Source organism: Eptatretus burgeri, chromosome 12 (assembly GCF_056783735.1).
Source record: "Eptatretus burgeri isolate ZD-2024b chromosome 12, Ebu_testis_v1, whole genome shotgun sequence".
Taxonomy (NCBI): Eukaryota; Metazoa; Chordata; class Myxini; order Myxiniformes; family Myxinidae; genus Eptatretus; species Eptatretus burgeri.
In genome coordinates this window covers 62,856,092-62,876,136 of record NC_140972.1, presented here as the reverse complement: position 1 = coordinate 62,876,136, position 20,045 = coordinate 62,856,092, and the positions used below count along the sequence as shown (strand labels likewise).

General features: G+C 43.6%; 1 long non-coding RNA gene across 4 annotated transcripts in view; it reads left to right on the top strand.

Annotated features, from left to right (window-relative positions):
• Window positions 1-19,454, top strand: part of LOC147015758 (uncharacterized) — a 153,465-nt gene extending 134,011 nt beyond the window's left edge. For all 4 annotated transcript variants that reach the window (XR_015049831.1, XR_015049830.1, XR_015049828.1 and 1 more), the window contains 2 exons: window positions 18,357-18,660; window positions 19,118-19,454. This is a non-coding gene — a long non-coding RNA (uncharacterized LOC147015758). The remainder of the gene's footprint in view (window positions 1-18,356; window positions 18,661-19,117) is intronic.
• The last annotated feature ends 591 nt before the right edge of the window (window positions 19,455-20,045 follow it).

The following is a 20,045-nucleotide window of genomic DNA, read 5'->3' as shown; positions in this document are numbered from 1 at the left end:
CTATCTATTTATTATGTATCACAGAGCTGAAATGTGTGGTGGGGCTAAATGAAGAAAATAAAACTGAGAAAAGGAAGACAGACAAAGCAGATGAGAGAGAGACAGACAGATAGAGACAGAGCGAGAGACAGACAGACAGAGCGAGAGACAGACAGACAGAGCGAGAGACAGACAGACAGACAGACAGACAGACAGACAGACAGACAGACAGACAGACAGACAGACAGACAGACAGACAGAGAGAGAGAGAGAGAGAGAGAGAGAGAGAGAGAGAGAGAGAGAGAGGGAGAGTGTGAGAGAGAGAGAGAGACTGTAATCAGTTGTGATCTTTGCATACATAATAAATAAATGGTTTACATTGGAGAGGATGGTGGGGGGGGGGGATAATCGGTGACAGGAATTTCTTTCCTTACTAGAAAGAAATACCCAGTCCCTTCAGGAGCATTGGCTGGCCGGTCGCATGGGGAAGCGGGGTTGGGGAGGGGTGAGGGAGTACCCTGGATAACACCAACAAGTATGCAAAATTTGGTGGAGATCTGGCCAGCTCTGTTTTTTTTCTATAATTATCAGGTGAACATCCATACACACACATCCAGATAATCGCCTTATTTAATATCGTATGAAGAAGACTTTTGTGCAACGTGTAGTTCAGGATAAGGGCTGAATGAATAAGTGTACAGTAAACATTCACATAGACATTGAAATGTTAAGCGACAGTAAAAAAAAAAGTTAGGATATGGAGGGGCATTGAGTTTAAGCAGCAGGAAATAGTGCTAATAAAAATATTCTAACGATCTGCTTTTAAAGTGTCTTTTTCTTCTTTGTGCCATTTGTCGTATTACGCATCACAAATCATTGCGCTTGGTTTCCTTTCGTTGATTCCATTGATTGATTTCATCGATTTACTAAGAGAACTAATCACTGGCATTGTGCTCGATTTTCCGGTGTCGGGATGCAATGCAGGCGGAATCCTTCGCCTGCGTTTCCTGACATGTTGTGCTCAGTTGGATGAGCATAATTGATGTTTCTTTTTTTTATTTTGTGGTGAAAACAAGCTAACTTTTGCATTTGTTTTAATTCAGAACAAAAGATGAAGTCTCTCCTGAATTTTAGAGAATCTAAAGCACCCAGCATCATTGGCATCTCCCGTGAGATTAGACTGAACCACAAGGCCTGTTGCTGTCACATCACAGACAAGTTAGTGGTATCTCTGCTTTTTTAACCACTTCTCTTCTTTTTTTTTGTATACATAGTCGAGGCTTGTGGAACAGCTCGTACACTGAACAGATCAGGACAAAAACAGGATGCAAAACACGAATGCATGGGGTGGGCAATTTGGACACAGAGGATACATGGGGTGAACAAAACGGATGCAGAAGGAAACTCCAAGGAGGGAAAACTGGAAAATTGGAGGGAGGAGAAATGTGGGTGGGGTGAACGAGGGTACAAAAGATCAGTGTTTTGGATTGGAGATGATCTGAGATGGTGGTGAATGGGTGTCTTAAAGTCCTGGAGGGAAGAATGATATTAAAGAGGATGTGAAAGTTGATTCCACAGGTGGGAAAAAGGAGGAATAAATGAGTGGAGGTGAGCAGTGATCCTGGATTTAGGAAGTTTCACCAGAATGGGGTTGATGGTGAACCAGCATGAGCCCTGAATAAACCTGTGGGGGGGGGGGGGACAAAGCACGGAAAGAGCAGAGGGTGCAAGACCAGAAAGGAGGCGGTGGAAGACAGAGACCACCAACCTGTCTGCGATGGTGAAGTGATAAGCCCAGAGATGCAGCTTCATCATGGGATATCCTAATCATCATTAAGGCCTTGGTTTCTACGTCAAGCTGAGCAAGGTGTGAGGCAGGGGATCCAGCGCAGAAGGGAGAGCAGTACTCCATTAAAAGCTGCAGATGAAGGCCTTCCAGGTGGATTGGAGTTCAGGTGTACCAAGGAAGTAAATGCCCAGTTGGCGGCTGGCTTTGGAGGCCAACTTTGAAATGTGGTTTGCCCAAGAAATATCATGGTTGATAGTGAGGCCCAGGAGTTTGAATGACTGAACTTCCTAAAGAGGATTGTTAAAATGTAGATAGGATGGTTTGCCAGACAATCCTTTCGAAGAGAGATCGTAAGAATGTGAGATTCGTCAAGATTGAAAGACATATTCCAAGTGTTTGACCAGCTTGTTACCATCGCCAAAAGAGAGGGGTCCGTTTGCATTTGGGTCCGTTTGTCTGTCTGTCTGTCTGTCTGTCTGTCTGTCTGTCTGTCTGTCTGTCTGTCTGATATACACTGCTCCTTCCCAATTCCATATCCAGGCGATGCAGGACGCCATTGCCGGTTACCGAAGGAAGGAAGTACTAATTTTTCATTGTTTGTTTGTTTTCTTGTTTTTTTTTGTTTGTTTTCTTGTTTGTTTGTTTTTCCGGGCAATATCTCAGCCATCCTTGGATCTAGGAAGCTGAAATTTGGGGACAAAAGTGAAGATGTGCTTCAGCAAAAATTCTATTTTTTTATTTTTAGATTAATCAATGAATAGATCAATTAATTAATTATTATCGATTTATTTTATTACTCATCCTGGCAATATTCGGGCACCTTTTGAGCTTGGAAGCTGATATTTGGACATGACAGTGACCAAGTGATTTGGCTCTAAAGAGTATTTTCGATTTATTGATTAATCAATTAGTCGATTAATTATTTTCTTTCTTGCTTTCTGGGTGAAATCTCAGCCATCTGAGCAAGGAAGCTGAATTTTGAGGACAAAAGTGAAGAGGTGCATTGGCATAAAAAGTATTTTTTTTATTTTCTGATTAATCAATTAATTGATGAATTACATAATTCTAAATCGATTTTTTAATTACTGATTTATTTTATTTCTCATCCCGGCAATATCTCAGGCACCTTTTGAGCTCGAAAGCTGATATTTGGACATGACAGTGACCACGTGATTTGGCTATAAAGAGTATTTTTGATTTATTGATTTATTAATCATTCAATTTTTCAATCAATTACTTAATTTTCAAAAATTTTCAGATTTGGATGAAACAGTGGTGGTTTAGGTATGCTATCAGCCAGTTGATTAGGAAATGAATTATTTTACTATTATTATTTATTTATTTTAATTATACAATTCATCAATTAATCAATTATTGTACACCACTCTTTCCCAATTCTGACTCTATGTGCTGCAAGGCGGCAGGGCGCCGAAGGCGCCCCGGTGATGTCGCATGCTGGATGACTGTCTTTTATTTATTTGGCATGGGGGCGGTGTACTTTGAATGCACCGGGACTTGTTTGTTTGTTTGTCTGCACAGAACTTTCGTATTTTTCTCTGCAACCGCTTGTCGGAATGAGACGAAATTTTCACCACAGGTGCAACGACTCATGTGGAATGTTTTAATGATAATTATGACATTAAAGGACACGTGGTGTGACAGCCATGTTGGAAAAACTTTGGCCCTCTGTATCTCTGAAACCGCACCAAGGAAAAAATTGAAACTTGGCAAGCGACAAGTACGTACTCCTCATGGGGAATCAGCATGCTTTTTTAATGACATCATAGGTTCCTTCGTTATGATGTCATAATTGCATATGTAGAATGCTCCATCTGATCAGAATGAAAATTTTTGAGGGTCATCTCGGGATAAAATGATCCACAGAAAAAAAAATGAATGACGTTCTCAGTCACGTGATTTTTTTTTATTATTAACCTTCAAAAATCTTCTCTGAAGTGGCTGAAAAGATTGAGGTTAAACTTTACACGCATGACTGCCTATCCATGAGGAACAAAAGGTTCACACATATGATGTCAGAGGTCACATGGTTTTACAGCCGTATTGGATTTACCCTAAAACCGATAAAAAAAAATCTTCTTCTCCAGAGGGCTGGACAGATTGAGGGGAAACTTCACACAAAAAAACGTTCCCCAAGCCATGTGTGTACAAGTTTGTTCAGGAATAATTTATAGGTCACTTGGTTTGGCAGCTATATATGGATTGAAGAAAAATATTAAATGTTTTCTCTGGAACCGCTAAATAAAATGACGTGAAGCTTCATATTTATGATCTAGTGGTGATAGGCCGTGTTACGTTCCACTGGGAAGTGAAATTTCGTGACAGAAATTTACTTATGGATGAAAGTCGGCTGTATATATTACCTAAAAGTATTATTACCTGTTCTTCACAATGGTATAACTCTTCAAGTTCATAACCCGGCACGAAAGTGTGAAAAAAGGGGTGAAAAGTCAGCGATTTCGTCGCGAGATGTGGAGGGCGGTGGCCAAACTTGTTGGGCATGAGAACCAATTAGAGGACGCCACACGGTCACGTGACAGCTCTCCATTCAGAGAAACTTGCGTGTGGAGGCAGTTCAAGATGGCCGTGCCCAAGGATAACATGTGGTGATCGGCCTAAAATATTTTCATTTTTTCGACATTTTTCGCCTTTACAAGACATCTAAGGAATATGAAGTGCATCGTACATGTGAGGGCAGCCCCACGCACAGCGAAACTGATAAAACTGGGGCACAAAAGCTGCTCAAAAATCAAGGAAAGTGGGAAACTCTGGTGTAACGTGTACGTGGATTGCCCAGAAAGCGAATTGGCACGGCAACGTTTGGAAGATTGGTAATGTGAAGAGTTCCCCACTGATGGTGGGTATCACCAGTTGTGCTATTATGCGTTTTTATCACCAGTTGTGCTACAATTCCACAGTAATGTGTGTGGTGTGTGGGGGAAGGTTTATGTGTGTGGTGTGTGGGGGAAGGGTTATTTATGTGTGTGGGGTAAGGTTTATGTGTGTGGTGTGTGGGGGAAGGTTTATGTGTGTGGGGGAAGGGTTATTTATGTGTGTGGGGGAAGGTTTATTTATGTGTGTGGTGTGTGGGGAAGGTTTATGTGTTTGGGGGAAGGCTTGTGTGTGTGGTGTGTGGGGGAAGGTTTATACAGTATGTATGGGGTGTGGGGAAGGTTTATGTGTGTGGTGTGTGGGGAAGGTTTATGTGTGTGGGGGAAGGTTTATGTGTGTGGTGTGTGGGGGAAAGTTTATGTGTGTGGTGTGTGGGGGAGGTTTATGTGTGTGGTGTGTGGGGGGAGGTTTATGTGTGTGGTGTGTGGGGGAAGGTTTATGTGTGTGGGGGAAGGTTTATGTGTGTGGGGAAGGTTTATGTGTGTGGTGTGTGGGGGAAGGTTTATACAGTATGTATGGGGTGTGGGGGAAGGTTTATTTATGTGTGTGGTGTGTGGGGGGAGGTTTATGTGTGTGGTGTGTGGGGGGAGGTTTATGTGTGTGGGGGGAGGTTTATATGTATGGGGTGTGGGGGAAGGAGGTTTATTTACATGTGTGGGGTGTGGGGAAGGATTGAGTGTGAGGTTACTCAACTTTGGTGAGGTGGAACCAAGCAGCTCAAATTTCACTATGCACACACAATGAACCCAAATCAGAAATCAATCAACTCCCTTTTGGTGAAACTGCCAAAATCCAGAAGCAATGCTCACCTACACTCATTCGTTTTTTTTTCCCCACCTATGGAACAAACGAAAACATTCTATTCAACCTCATCCCTCCATCCTCGTCTTCAAGACCACTGTTCACTACAATCTCAAATCACCCTCCATCCAAAACCATGATCATTTCTACCCCCATTAAACATCCTCCCTTGCCTCCCCCCAAAAAAATTTCCAGGTTTTCCTTCCTGAGAGCTTGCTCTGCATCCTCCCCTACCCCTCATTCTTACCCACATCTCTTGTTTGTCCATCTCTGTCTATTTTGTTCCTTAGCCCTGCTGTTTGTCCCCCCCCCTATTCCTGGTGTTCCTTTTGTTATGTTGTGTCCTGATCCATTCAGTGTTGTAGGTCTTCCACGGGCCTTGACTTTGTCTAGAAAAAAACCCCCAAAATGCACCCGCAAGCGAAGCATTCCGTATGGAGTGAGGGCTTCGTGATATTGCTGTTTTTCGCCCTCTGGAGGATTGTGAAGTTGGCCACATTCTTGCTTGCTGTTTTGCACATAGATTGAATCTTATCAGTTATAATTGCTTGATCATAACATCCTCATGTAGGGTGAGGCTCGCTGCTGCCCCTACAAAATGGACCCAGAGCCCTTATCATTATTACTAAGTTCCTTTCCTCATACATGTGTTCACAAACAAAAGTGAGTTCCGATGAAAGATGAAGTTTTGAGAGTCAAGGCGTGTGTGAACAGAAGTTAGTAAGTGGAAGTTTCAGACTGTCCATTCTTCTGCAAAACAGTAGTCACATGATCGACAGCCACTCCAACTTGCGGTGCCATCTAGTTTATTACCTGCCATTAGTATGACTATTAAATATTTCATGTGAATGCGAAAAGTTAACGATGACTGGATCAAAACTATTGGGAATTAATTTGGACTAGTTACGATGTAAGAGTAGCATCAGTATGAACATAGTTTTTTATGAATAGCTCCACATATCAACTTAAATAATTGATGTGGTAATTACAAATTTACCAAACCACTGCAGTAATTACTAATTTTGTCTTGTATGGAATCTCAATGCTTCACGCAGCAAAGTTTCAAACACACAAACGATCACAAATTAATAACTTCTTTAAAAATGCACATTCCACAAAGTGAGTTGATTAAACACATCACACTCCTGAACGCTACACCCCTTAGTTCATAGCAACATTTCATGAAAAGTCAACTTCAGTAAGAACGTTTCAGTCCAGTACTATGTATGAAAAAGTGAGTTTGAAACAGAATAAGGAAATCTTTTTTTCTTTGTTTTTTTGTTCGTAAAAAGTGTGCCAAACTGTACTTATTTTTGTATGCAAACTCGAGGCTCGTAGAGGAGTCAGAACTTCGAATGGATCAGGACATAACAGAACAAAAGGAATAGTAGAAAGAGAGGGGGAAAACACACCAACTTCAGTAATGAGGGACAAAGTGGAGGGAGACTTGGTGGAAAAATAAGGAATGTTGGGAAGAAAGAATGCAAGGGGAGGACACGGGAGTTGACAAGATGGATACAGCCGCAAACTCAGGAAGGAAAAACTGGAAACCTGGAAAAAGGTGGGCTTGGGCTTGGGGATCAATGGAGGTTTTATATTCAGTTTGTGGACAAATAGATTGATGGTCTACGTATATCGTTGTACCAAATGGGTCCCTGCCACAGTGACACAGAGAAATTCCCTTAAAATCAGTGGTTTGGCGGCTTGCTAAGTGAGTATATTCGTAGCCTCGTGGTCTCGTTCTGAGGGCATTGTCCTATTCCAGAGGTTGTGCATTCATATCTAACGAAAAACGGTTGTATTCAGGATTTCGATTTGAAGATAGTTTCAGGAAAAGTACCATATTGTTATTGCATTGTTGGAAAACCCTGCTGGATAATGAAGGATACTTAGGATGGGGGTAATATGCCTGACTTGCCAAGTGTCATCTATATGTGATTCCTGTCCCCACTCCGTGGTTGACTCTTAATGCCCTCAGGACAATTTGGGATATGCAGTAAGAGGGTGTTTATGGATAATTGAGCTGCCCATATTCCCACAAGGCTGGATTTTAACTCCTTCCAACCACCCCCACCCCCCCCTAATTCCCCATTTATTTTCTATCCTATCTTCTCCCCTTCTCTTCCAAATTTTGATGCAGGTGTAGAAGCTCATGGAAGAGGAGAACAGCAGGGGGCAAAGGGTCAGCAGATGAAGTCAAGTGAAGGAGAAACAGGAAGATTAATACATGGATGCAACACAGCATGAGGAAATGAGTTGCAGGTTTTTGCTGGTTTTATAACAATACAAGAAAAAGTGTCTCATCAAGTGTTCGGAAAGTTCCGAATTCTAAATAGAAGAGCCAATGATGTGGCAGTGCACAGCACACATGGAATCCTGGAGGGAAGAACATGAGACAATAGACTGGGGAAGACGGTTCCACATTCGAGAGAAGAGATTTAAAATTTATTCCACTCTCTCCTCACCTTCACAAACATAATATGTATGCAGTAAGAAAAAAAAATACTGAAGATGCCAAAAATAAGGACTATTGAAATATATTGGAAAACATCGAGGTCATTGATGCAGAGTGCATTCACTGCAATATGTCTGACAACATAAAGGAAAGTGAAACTGCAAGCCATGCCAAAAGGCTGAGATGATGATGGCACTGTGGGCAGCCCCAACCCTGTTTCGGTGATCTTCTCACCTTATAAAGCAACATCATTAGCCTTCCGTAAGCAAACCTCCTGAGCTGGCAAACAGCGCAGGTGGAGTGCACACACTTTTGACTTGGTGCTCCCCATCCCCCGTTTGAATGAACTACCAACGTTATGACTAATCGGTTCTGCTCAATCCCTGTGGGATTTCCCTGCACTCCACTTCCCTTTTTCAATATTTGCATTGTAGGAGAGGAAAGCGCCTGAAGATTAATTTGAGAACATTTTGCTTGACAGAACCACGTCTTGCTCCCCTTTATTTGATGTGATGGTAAATGTCTGCACATGGTATTTTTCCAGGTGGTGTGTGTGTGTGTGTGTGTGTGTGTGTGTGTGTGTGTGTGTGTGTGTGTGTGTGTGTGTGTGTGTGTGTGTGTGTGTGTGTGTGTGTGTGTGTGTGTGTGTGTGTGTGTGTGAGAACACGGAATATGTATATATGTCTACGTATGTATGTACAAGAGGACCAGATATATAAATTGAACCCCCTAACTTGAGGCAGTAAAGCACAGAAAGATAAATGGGCATGATGTCAGTGTCATGTCGCATTTAGGGTCAGAGTTGCTCAATTTGTTATACCAGCGGGAACTACCACCCTCCTGGTAAGAGTATCCTTCTCGGCCCACCTTCGGTGGGCAATGTCTTGCAGCGCATTATAAATTTTGTCATTTTTGAAAGAAATGTTATCGATCACAATATATCATACTCCATAATCATAATTTTGAGAAGGTTCCATGAAATTATTAAGATAAAGGAAGATGCTTTGTAATACCAGCTACCACCATAGGTGGCATTATTTTTGCCATATATATATATATATATATATATATATATATATATATATATATATATATATATATATATATATATATATATATATATATATATATATATATATATATATATGTACGTATGTATAAATAAATATAAAAAATGTATACATACATACTTGTGGGGTATGCTTACACATTGTGTAAGCATATAAACCGTGCTTCCCCATTGTCTTGGGTTGCTCACCTGCATTTTATTTTTCATTTATTTATTTTCTTCTTTTTATTCATTTATTTATATTTTCATTTACGGATGCTTTCCGACAATTCCGACAATCATTCTCATCAATGATCTCTCCAGCTCTCTGGAAAATCCTTTTTTTCTCTTTGCTGATAACTGCACCCTCTGTGGTATCATCTATCATCCCTCAGACCAGCAAGCAGCAGCTTATTCACTCTCTGCAGCTCTGGATAAAATCACAAACTGGTCCAACACGTGGAAGACATCTTTCAATCCTGACAAATCTCACACTCTCACAACGTCTCTCCGAAAGGACCGTTTGGAACCCCTACCCCCTCCCCCCCCCCCCCGCATCTACTTTCTTAACAATCTTCTTCAAGAAGTCCTTTCTTTCAAGCTTCTGGGTCTCACTATCTGCCATGATCTTTCTTGGGAAAGCCATATTTCCAAGCTGGCCTACAAAGCCAGTTGCTGACTGGGCATCCTCCATCATGCAAAGTCCTTCCTTGGCACAGCTGAGCTCCTAACCACATACAAAGCTTTTTCCCACAGTCTGATGGAGTACTGCTCTCCCCTATGGGCTGGTGATCCTACCTCCCACCTTTCTCGGCTTCACGCTGTGGAAACCAAGGCATTTAGGATTAATGGTATCTCCCGCGGTGAGGCTGAGTCTTTGGGCCTCTCACTCTCTCACCGCAGGCTGGTCGGTGGTCTTTCTGTCTTCCACCATCTCCTCTCTTGTCTCGCCCCCTTGCTCTGTCTGCTATATATCCCCCCCCCCATATTTGCAAAGGGCGCTCAAACTCTGCCAGCAACCCCCTTATGGTAAAACTACAAAAAATCACAAGCCACTGCTCACCTTCACTCTTTCATTCCTCTTTTTTCCCACCTTTTGAACAAACTCCCACACTCTTTTTAATCCCATTCTTCCCTCCAGGTCTTCAAAACAGCCGTTCACCATCACCTCCTATCTTCCCCCATCCAAAACCACGATCTTTTCTACCCCGTTAATCCACCCCAAACCCACCTCCTTCAAATTCCCTGCCTTCCTTCCTGAAAGTTCTCTGTCGTGTAAGATCCTGAAAGTTCCTGTGGTGTCCATCTTGAAAACCCCATGTGCCCCGCCCCATCCCTCTCCCTTCCACAGATCTCCTAATGTCTCTGTTCCCCACTGTTTTGTCTTCTCTCCCGCCCCTCTTGTCTCCTGCCACCCTTGTTGTGCATCGTGTGTTAGCTCTCATCCGAGCCTCAACAATGTGTACAACAAAAAAAATTCCTAACTTTTCCGAGTGTACTGGCTTTGATGTCGATCAACACAAAATTTCAGCTTTCTCCATCACCCGGCAGGTACCGATCTTAAATATCAGTCAGCGAGTCATTCAGTCTGTCAGTGAATCAGCAGTTCGAAAGATGTGTGTGTGTGTGTGTGTGTGTGTGTGTGTGTGTGTGTGTGTGTGTGTGTGTGTGTGTGTGTGTGTGTGTGTGTGTGTGTGTGTGTGTGTGTGTGTGTGTGTTATTCGTATTTGTAATCTAATGTTCTGCTGCAGTTTTTGGCAAGGGTTATACTGGGTGGTTTGTCATTGCCTTCCCAGCAGGAGTTGTGGCAGGGATTTGGAATTTGGCCATGGAGCTGGTGACAGCTCGCATACACTTCATGGTGGACACCGTGAAATCTTTACCGTTCACCAACTAATGCCAGTAGGCAGGATGCCCAGCTTTACACCCATCTAAGTGATGGCACACCAATGAATATCCCTGCCTGTGTAACACCAGGATGACAGTTTATACCTGGTCCACAATTAAAACCCAGGCAAGTGTGCATACCTCTAGTCCATCCTGTCAGACCATGTATGTGCTTGTAATTATATATGTAATTATATTGTTGCGAATTCGCGCCCACCAGCGTGCGAATGGCCACGTAACTCGAATCGCGGCACGTCGCCCACCGGACGGACAATTCAGTCGTGACCCTCCGGGAACTATCGCCTGGAGCCAGTCACGGGTGGGCCTTTCGACCTCACCACAATCGTGCCAATCGGCCACCCGCGGAGGATAGGATTGTTCGCCAAACTCAACCTACCTAAGTACCCACGCGGATGGTAAACCGGGCGATCGTACCTCGCCACAGGTCGACTCCGGACATGAGCCGCTTGGGCTGCCCGTTCCGTGCTATCAGGATAACCGAGCGGTGTTATCGTCGACCTGGACGGTTCAGATTAATTACCGGGATGTTGCACCCACTACAAACCCTTTACGTGAAGCAGGATGGAGAGTCAATAGAGAAAAGACAAAGCGAAACGGGCACAGTTCAACATGCAAGCACTTTATTTCCCGGCACACGGAAAGCACGTATATACAGCCATACAGAATCAAAATGCACTTAAAGCAACCAAAACAAAAGCAACGATGCAGAGCTACAACCGAATACGCGTACACACAGCAACACTTAAACAGTTCTACTTTACGAGACACGGCGCCACAAGATCCATACAAAAACCCCGTAAAGAAAATGGTGACTTCCCTTTGTGCCGTTGAGTCCCTCTCCCACGTCCGTCGGCGTGGTCGCGCCTGGTCGCGACTCCGCTCCCTGGCGTGGTCGGCGAGTCCTCTCTGGCGTGCCTCGCGCCGGCATGTGTTGGCTGCTCGATGCCACGGACAGGGTTTTGGGGAGGAACTCGATCGTGTTTCGCCCGCTATCTCGGTGCGGACGGGGTGGGGAATGGCAGGCGCTCCGTCCAGGGATGGCACCGACAGGCTCGAGAAGCCCCGTGCACAACCGGACCAAAAGAGAAGAAGAAGAACCCGAACAGGCGATGCACACACGAGACCAGTACGAAACGATTCCTGGTTTTCGAGCTATTCTCTGGAACTCTCCGTTTTGAACGATCCTCTCAGTTCCGAGCTGCCCTCCAGTTTCGAACGCTCCTCCCAGTACTCTCTCTGTCCACACCTTTTGTAGGGAGGTCCTTCCCCCTCTCTCCGCCCCGCGCCCCGCCCCATTCGGACGCGTCACATCGCGCACCCGCCAATCGGGAGAGGACACGCCACCCCCCCCTCCCTCTCCTCACTTCGGTGGAGAGGGGAACGAGATTCAAGCGGGAAATGTTCGCGCGGGCGTTTTGGGCGGGAGATGTTTGCGCGGGCATTTTGGGCGTGAGATGTTTGTGCGGGCGTTTTGGGAGGGAGTTGCCCCTTCACGCACTGGTTGCTGCCGCTGCCACTCCGCTCCTCCATCCGTCCCGCGGAGATCGTGACCGCACGACGCTCGATGAACGGCGAGTGGTGAAGATGGTGGTAGCGCAGTTGTGGAAGGTGGCGTGAGTGGAGTGATTGATGGTGTCGAGGTTGTTGGCGTCGTGGAGTGATCGTGGAGATGTTGGTTGTGGCGATGTTCGTTGTTGTTTTGTGCACCAAAATAACAATAGGAAAACAAAAAAATGGCTAACTCAAAGTGTCGCAGCCCGGAGGAATCACATAAATTCCCTCTATACAACGGGTTTGGGCTAACTACACATGTACCTATGAAGATATCTCACCTGAGGGTCCTTTATGGTGTAATGCGAATTTCCACAGCCGTAACAATACATATATATATATATATATATATATATATATATATATATATATATATATATATATATATATATATATCACACACACACACACACACACACACACACACACACACACACACACACACACACACACACAGTCAGAACCTGACGTTTGCAGGGGACACATTCCGTAAAAATGCTGCAAATGTCAGGGCATTGTTTTAGTGGGAAAACGCGGATAAGTTCCCGGTGGTTCCTGATTCATAAGGGAAAATCCAAAATCCTGTAAAAAAAAAAACTGCAAATAACACCCACGAAAATGCGAAAAGATATCGCAAGTATGAGAATCACAGGTCCATGAATGTAGAAGCGAGTCCCATTTTACGAACCACGAGTATGAGGGGTCCACGAAAGGTGGAACCGCAATTGTCTTTTGAAGCGTCACTTTCCCTCCTTCCTCGCTCTCCCTCCTTCCTCGCTCTCCCCCTTCCTCGCTATCCTCTCCCTTCACACCTCCTCACCATTCCAACACCTTTCTCCTTACTCCCCCACCCCTCCCTCCTCGCTCCCCCACCCTCCCTCCTCGCTCCCCCACCCCTTCCTCCTCGCTCTTCCACCCGTTCCTCCTTGCTCCTCCACCCCTTCCTCCTCACTCCACCACCCCTTCCTCCTTGTTCCCCCACCCTTCCTCCTTACTCCCCCACCCCTCCCTCCTTGTTCCCCCACCCCTCCCTCCTGCTCTATGGGCTTTCATTACTTCTCCCCCCCCCACGCTGTGACGTCAAGCGCCCCTCCTGCTCACTCACCATTACACACCGATCATCCTTTTGGGAGAAGCAGCCCCTCACTGACCCGCACCCAGATGGTTTTGGTGCTGATGGTGGAGCTGACCTTTTCCATCTAAACCTGGGTTTCAAGGCCTACCCAAAACTTTAAAGAGACATTTAGGACAGATTACAGAGGTTAGAACGGTAAAAATTGGATCAAAAGGATTTCTAGTTTTGGACACAGACATTGTGATGGGTGGACAAAATCTAACAAGACATTTAAATGATCCATATCTCATATCACATTTAATTTACGTTTATGGTGAGACACTCATGAAGGAAATAAATATGGTATATTAACCATCTTTAACCCACTAAGAGTCCTTTCCACAACAATACTTTCTCAAACTCAGGTGAAAGGATTCTAATAAATAAAGCTTGCTTCGTTATAAAAGGCAACAGTTGGGGGAGTGGAGGGGGGGGGGTAATCTGGATGGGTGGAGGTAGAGGAAAAGGTAAACTTTTTTTTAAAGGATTGTTCTTATTCGTTAAAGGCTCAAAACAGGGTCCAAGTTTATCAAAATTGTTTCGGTGAATATTAATATCCACCTTTGCCTCTGATCAAATTATTACATCTTTAGGAAGCTGCAATTTTTCTCAACTGGCCGGTTTCATGTCAATTTTTTTCTCTGAATGTCGGTCCATCCACGCTGGGAACAATTGGCAACATTAAAAAATGTTTTATTCAAAAATGTTAAAGGCTATGCCTTAAAAAAGACGATCCGAAGAATTCCACCATTCGAGGGTGGAGCGTGTTGTCGACCACCTCACCTCATTCAGACCCTCCTACAGTTCTCAAACCACCGTGGTAGCTTCATGAAGTTCCATGAATCGGAATGTTTTGATGAGAGACCGGATCGATCACTTACGTTGTGAAACAAATTTAACTTACAGCAATCCTCCACAAAAGTTTTCCTCCATCCCTCAATACACATGACTACGTGTTCCACTTTGCTCCTCACCAGACTGCAGAGTTGCATCCACTGGACGTTCAGTAAATACGCTGTCAAAGGTGGTGTCCATGTTCAACTGTTGTTGGGATCATTATTGTATGATATCATTTAACACCCCCTTTGTTTTCGCATGCTAATCGACGAATTCGCTAGATCCTCGTGTACACGACCACACCGCCTTTCTTCAACATGACCCATCGGAGTAGCAAAAGCGTCGCATCAGAAAAACAAGCTTCATTACGCCAGCGTTGCAGATTAAGAGTAATTATGTTGGCGTAATTAGCATCCGGCAATTTATAACACAAGTGCGATGAGTCGAGGTTTTGCTTCAATTAATGGTGGTCGCAGCTAATTACGTGCTTTCAAAATTTCTCCATTACAAACTATGTGGTTTAAAAATTCATAAGACTTGGATGTCCACAGACGAGCCAAACGGGTTTCTCTCTCTCTCTCTTTCTTTTCTTCTTTTTTTTTTAGCGTTGCTGGGGCATCTCGCCTCTGAAACGTCAAGAGATGTGAAGCCATTTTCTAGCCCTTCTCCCACCGCCTGGTCTCCTCTCCTCCAGGACCGTATTTACATATGTCAAAACCTTAACACTAATCACACTTAACGAGGTGCGCCGACAGTTGCAAAGGCAGAATGAGGTCTTGCCAGGTGTGAGTCAAGTGCAACTGGAGCGGAAGGAAACTCTCCTTTCTCATTCTACCATATTTGTAGGTATATATATATATATATATATATATATATATATATATATATATATATATATATATATATATATATATATATATATATATATATATATATACATGTATATATATACACATGTATATATATACACATGTATGTATATATCCTGTTCCATGTAGCCTGTAACACATAGCCATACCATGTGGACCATACCATATAGCCTGTACAATATGCACTATAATCCAGACCATATAACCTGTATCATATGGCCTGTACCACATATCCTCTCCAGTACAATATCGCCAGTAACATCGCTTATACCACACATCCTATACGGTACCATATAACTTATACCATAAAGACTGCCATATAAGCTGTACCATGCAGTATTCAGATTTGCCGATACCAAATAACCTATACCATGTAGCCTGAACCACATAGCATATACCATTCAGCCTATACATATAGCCTAAAGCATATATCCTATACCATGTAGCCTGTACCATATCGATGACCATAATACCTGTAGCATATAGCCTACACCACACAGCCTATATCACATAGCCTATACCACACAGCCTATATCACACAGCCTATATCACACAGTCTATATCACACAGCCTATATCACACAGCCTATATCACACAGCCTATACCACACAGCCTATACCACACAGCCTATATCACACAGCCTATACCACACAGCCTGTACCACACAGCCTACATCACACAGCCTATATCACACAGCCTATATCACACAGCCTATATCATACAGCCTATATCACATAGCCTATACCACACAGCCTATATCACATAGCCTATATCACACAGCCTATATCACACAGCCTATATCATACAGCCTATATCACATAGCCTATACCACACAGCCTATATCACATAGCCTATATCACACAGCCTATATCACACAGCCTATATCACACAGCCTATATCACACAGCCTATATCATACAGCCTATATCACATAGCCTATACCACACAGCCTATATCACATAGCCTATATCATACAGCCTATATCACATAGCCTATACCACACAGCCTATATCACATAGCCTATATCACACAGCCTATATCACACAGCCTATATCACACAGCCTATACCACACAGCCTACATCACATAGCCTATATCATACAGCCTATATCACATAGCCTATACCACACAGCCTATATCACATAGCCTATATCACACAGCCTATATCACACAGCCTATATCACACAGCCTATACCACACAGCCTACATCACACAGCCTATATCACACAGCCTATATCACACAGCCTATATCACACAGCCTATATCACACAGCCTATACCACACAGCCTATATCATACAGCCTATATCACATAGCCTATACCACACAGCCTATATCACACAGCCTATATCACACAGCCTATATCACACAGCCTATATCACACAGCCTATATCATACAGCCTATATCACATAGCCTATATCACACAGCCTATATCACACAGCCTATATCACACAGCCTATATCATACAGCCTATATCACATAGCCTATATCACACAGCCTATATCACACAGCCTATATCACACAGCCTATATCACACAGCCTATATCACACAGCCTATATCACACAGCCTATATCACACAGCCTATATCACATAGCCTATATCATACAGCCTATATCACACAGCCTATATCACATAGCCTATATCACACAGCCTATATCACACAGCCTATATCACACAGCCTATATCACACAGCCTATATCACACAGCCTATACCACACAGCCTATATCACACAGCCTATATAATACCACACAGCTTGTACAATACTACACAGCCTACACGATATATCCAGGGTGCATCCTCTCATCACCATCCCTGGTACTTAATTCATCCTTGCTCGCTCTCTTTTGATTTTGATTTTCCCAACCTCCTGCCGAGGTATGCATGTCTTCGTCGTGTTCAAAGGGAACAGGAGCTCCGGCTAATTGGAAACGATGGTCTTGGTCCGACAAAGGCTTCTATTGTTCCAATGTCGTGGAATTACGTCTTGTGTTTTTTTTTGTTTTTTTTTTAAACCAAAACGAGATAAATATGTCCTTCACCCTGGAATGCAAACGATGATTTGTCTCGTTTTCCGAGAGCTCCAAAGAGGAATTTAACTCAACCTGCCCCATTGATTGATGTGCAACTCATGCAGCGGTGAAATGGCGTGGGGTGCGATGTGATGATCAACATACATTCACTCGGAATGTCCGACTTGTACTCATAGCGCAGAGTAATTGTGTAGCAACGTCGAGAAGGGGCATGGATCACTTTCATTCACACGTGTGGAGAGAGGTAAAGGTGTGGAGAGAGGTAAAGGTGTAGTAAAGGTGTGGAGAGAGGTAAAGGTGTGGTAAACGTGTGGAGAGAGGTAAAGGTGTTGTAAAGGTGTGGAGAGAGGTAAAGGTGTGGAGAGAGGTAAAGGTGTGGAGAGAGGTAAAGATGTGGTAAAGGTGTGGAGAGAGGTAAAGGTGTGGTAAAGGTGTGGAGAGAGGTAAAGGTGTGGAGAGAGGTAAAGATGTGGAGAGAGGTAAAGGTGTGGAGAGAGGTAAAGGTGTAGTAAAGGTGTGGAGAGAGGTAAAGGTGTGGTAAACGTGTTGAGCAACATAATATCCACAGTGAGTTCAAAACGAGATGTATTATAATGGTTTGATGAGTTAATTACCGCCTTCTTCCATGCTCCATGACCCGTCGACCCCACCACACTCTTTTCCCTCCGTCTTGGCGTTCCACCCATGGACCCCGTCGTTCTCTCAGCATCACCGATAAATTCATACATTTAAAATGCTCTCGAAATTAAAATTAATCACAAGGTCAAGATTGTCATACTTCGCTTAACGTTGCTCACAATATAATTCTTGTTAATCGAGTGAGCATAATTATGTTTCGTTTAGCTCCGCATGGACCATTGGTCAGAAGGACGCTCTCAGGTGGTCCGTGGGCCGTTCAAAAAGTTCTACGAACGACGTGCTGTGCTCACAATTCAGTCTAATTATCTAATATGAATACCAACTTTTTGTTTGTTTCTTTTGGTCCGACAATTATGCCAAATACCATGGTAATCTACTTCTTCTTTAACCGTCGCAATTATTCCCACCTTCTTGTGTGTTCCGCCAGGGAGCAACAGTTCCTTCCCAAGTCTTTCACGAACCGGCTGTCCAGTCCATCTGACGTTTGACTGTTGCACGTGATGTTTGGCCTGCTCTTGGTGAAAGACATCTTCGAAACGTCCACCAACGACCAATGCTGGCGGATGGGCCCTCCGGCTTAACGTCCACACACATCGTGATGCCTCCTCGCCCTGCATGCGGAGAACCAGGGTGGCATCGGGATTCCAGGGATTCCCTGCATGGGGAGAACCAGGGTGGAATGCAGAAACCAGGGTGGCATTAGTAGCGGCGTCGGGATTCAAACCTCAGAGGTGAGTGCATATACTCAGAGGCTATATATATATATATATATATATATATATATATATATATATATATATATATATATATATATATATATATATATATATATATACATATATATTCATTTTCTAACTTTCCATGTGATTTTTCATGTTTATGAATCAGCATTCCTTGAACCAACCAAGTGTCTCATTCCGAGAACATTTTGAACAACCCGGGTTCACATATCAATCCATGCGATGTTTGCATTGTTTTCTTCAAGTACGCTCTGTAAAGCAATTGATACCTTTCCCATGCTTTTGCTGTTCACAACAAACTTATCGAACTTGAGTCGTAATGAATTAACTTTCACCTTCATATAAAAGGACAAAGTGTGATGAAATGAATATGCTAATTGCCAATAAGCAATTTCCCCCCCCCCTTCTCTCTCTCCCTCTCCCCCTCTTTTCTTCTTCTAATGTACAGCTTGATGATTTGCATAATAATATCGAAAAAAATAATCTCCTGGTAGTTGAATAAAAATCTTGATTAAAACCAGAGTCCTCCAGCACATCATTAAAAGCTCCCCGTAGAGTATCATATAGGCTGTTTTTTAATTGCTTTATCTTCTCAAGTTGCTCTGTATCTGTCAACCATGCAAGCCTGTTATTGCATATGTGTATTATATTGACGTGGAAAAGTCAATAATCCGGTAACGGTGCGCTATGAAAGAATCGTCGAAACGAACAAAGCTCCATTGCTTCCCTGCGCGTTCGCAAGCAGCCGGGGCGATGCTTGCTCGGCCACCAAAGGACCATTTGGAATCGTTTCATTGAATTCTATTTTATTTAATTTTATTTAATCTTAATTTATTTTATTCTGTTTTTTTGTTGTTGTTTTTTTTTGGGGGGGAGGGGGGGGTTGCAGCACAAAATGCAGGTATATACATACATACGTACGTACATGTGGCCACACCTGCCGCACATCCTCATTTCATCTCACCGATGGATGAAGGATGAAAAGGGAAGAGCGCGCACGACCACAAAGTGCTTCATGAATACTCGAGTGTATGAAATCAGTTTCGCGCATTATTCATTCCCTTTTTACTTGTCAAACAGCAATTCGGCAGAGGTGCGGGGAGTCGTTTAAAAAAAGAAACTCGTGGCGCTCCCCTCGTTTGGGGTGGGCAAGTAGGGGTGGAGCCGCGCTATCCGCGATGAAATCAAACCCGGGTCGGGAGAAAGAAAACCGAGTGCGAGAAAAAGTGGAAATTGCAAATTGATGTTTGAATGCTTATGAAGACGGGTTGTTGAGAGTAGGGGGATAGTAGGGCAGGCATATAAAGGGAGGGGAGAGAGAGAGAGAGAGAGAGAGAGAGAGAGAGAGAGAGAGAGAGAGAGAGAGAGAGAGAGAG